Below are 253 nucleotides of genomic sequence, written 5' to 3'. Positions count from 1 at the left end.
TTTTGGGGGCCCACCCGAGCCTCTCCCAGCCACAGGACCCCAGACACAAACAAAGGTCCTTTTCCCTCCAAAGAAAACTCACCTGCCCTGGTTCTTTATGGCAGATTGCAGGACTGGGAAACAAAAGTCACCAGCCCCAGTTCCTGATGGCAGATTGTAGGACTCCGTTGGCACTAGCAAACCAGCCCGAGTTGGCACTGGTGCCAGCTTGGGTCTGGGAGGCATCCTGCGTATCGCGCATTTTCAGGAGCCA

This window comes from Geospiza fortis, unplaced genomic scaffold (assembly GCF_000277835.1).
Source record: "Geospiza fortis unplaced genomic scaffold, GeoFor_1.0 scaffold450, whole genome shotgun sequence".
Taxonomy (NCBI): domain Eukaryota; kingdom Metazoa; phylum Chordata; class Aves; order Passeriformes; family Thraupidae; genus Geospiza; species Geospiza fortis.
The sequence above is the reverse complement of the archived record's forward strand: the minus strand, read 5'-3'. Positions refer to the sequence as shown.